The 1,563-nt window shown below is 38.3% G+C and overlaps 1 protein-coding gene and 1 long non-coding RNA gene across 4 annotated transcripts in view; one reads left to right on the forward strand and one right to left on the reverse strand.

Annotated features, from left to right (window-relative positions):
* Window positions 1-1,563, forward strand: part of LOC112157923 (heparan sulfate glucosamine 3-O-sulfotransferase 5) — a 55,175-nt gene that overhangs the window by 44,833 nt on the left and 8,779 nt on the right. The gene's annotated exons all lie outside the window — the stretch shown is intronic.
* LOC112157924 overlaps window positions 1-1,563 on the reverse strand; it is a 23,101-nt gene that overhangs the window by 11,203 nt on the left and 10,335 nt on the right. The window contains exon 2 of the long non-coding RNA XR_002921245.2: window positions 425-640. This is a non-coding gene — a long non-coding RNA (uncharacterized LOC112157924). The remainder of the gene's footprint in view (window positions 1-424; window positions 641-1,563) is intronic.

Below are 1,563 nucleotides of genomic sequence, written 5' to 3' on the forward strand. Positions count from 1 at the left end.
AAATGTGCTATACAAATAAACTTGCCTTGCCTTGCCTTATGATGATGATTTGTTGAAATTGTGGTCTTTAATGTGTTTAACTCCAATCTTCTCATTCCAAAGTTAATATTCAATAAATGCATCATAACTGATGATAATTCCAAATGTATAATTAACAATTAACTAATAACTTGAAAGGTTCTTTAAAGTTACCCCACTTGCTGACAGATTGACCATATAGTGATGGTCATGGGCTCAAAGCTCCCTGCATAGACAAGGCCATCATTTTAAAAAAGTTTCTTTAAATTGTTATTTATAGTTTGCTGAATGTCAAATATCCGTATTAACAAAAGACAGATTGTGTAGAGCCTCACAGAAATGTGTGAAAATGCAAAAGTTTCATAAAAATTTTTTAAAAAACCTCGGTTGTAAATGTGTGGAGTACCTGTGAAGCCTCCCCCGTCCCATCTGGCAGCTGTTAGTGTCTGTTCTTGACCTCCTTGGTCATGTGGAATAACGGGCAGTGTGAAAGGGTCAGTGCTGGATCTTGTGATGGTAGCAGAGTGGAGAACAGAAGCAGCTGTACATCAGTCGATACAGCGATGGGTCAGAGATGCTCCTACAGAGCGATGAGTCCTCCCCGACCAGCGCCATGGGAATCCTTAATACAAATAGACAAAGACAGGATGAGGTGTGAACACTGACTTCCTTTTTATTTTTTTAAGGTTTTTTAAACGATTCAAGTATTTTTTGGGGGGCTGTATTTTATATTGTCCTTTTAATGTCTAAATTGTATTCATGTATTTGTTTTATATCCCCATAGTCTGTTCCCTTGATGATGCTTATGTTTAGTTCAGTTTCCTTTGCTAATAATAAAGTGATAGCCTAATTCAATTTAAGATGTTATTACTTTTCAGTGAGGCAGTGAATAAAAAAACAACCAAAATAAAACCTCACTGGTATTTTTAATAAGCTACCTCTCAGCTGAACATGTTTCAGTGTTCTTCTAAGGCACTTTTTTATCACGCTCATATATTTCATGTTCCAACATTTGACTACTAATTACAGTTGTTATCACGCTTGTAAACAGCAGCACAGTGAGTAATTTAATTGCTGACCAAAAGAAGCGCCGTCAGCAGCTCTCTGCTTCATCGCTCACGGAGGTTTCTCCCTCAGTACTATTTAGTGCCTCATTTCAAATGGATTGCTTATGTCAGGAGAGAAAAACCATGTTACCAACTAAATGAATCCAACACGTTGGGCGTTGAGAAGAGGCCGTGTGAAGATAACTAGAGAGGGTGACGCTGACTTACAGCAGAATATCAGAGGCTACATTTCTGGAGATTTAATCTTTAGGGGACAGCCAAGCCAGACTTAGCAGGTTAGGGTCCCTGGGCGAACAATAACACGGGGCCCTCTGCAGCAATTGTCAAGTTTTACCAAAAAGAAGTAAACATACTTAAACTGATAGAACAAAACAGTTCACTATAGAATGGGGGTGTTACGACACCTCATCCCATTTTGGTTGTTTTTATGCTTTCTAAAAGTCTCTCTGCTTGCTAGCTGGCTCTTTACGGAATATTT

Source organism: Oryzias melastigma, linkage group LG24 (assembly GCF_002922805.2).
Source record: "Oryzias melastigma strain HK-1 linkage group LG24, ASM292280v2, whole genome shotgun sequence".
NCBI classification, from domain to species: Eukaryota; Metazoa; Chordata; class Actinopteri; order Beloniformes; family Adrianichthyidae; genus Oryzias; species Oryzias melastigma.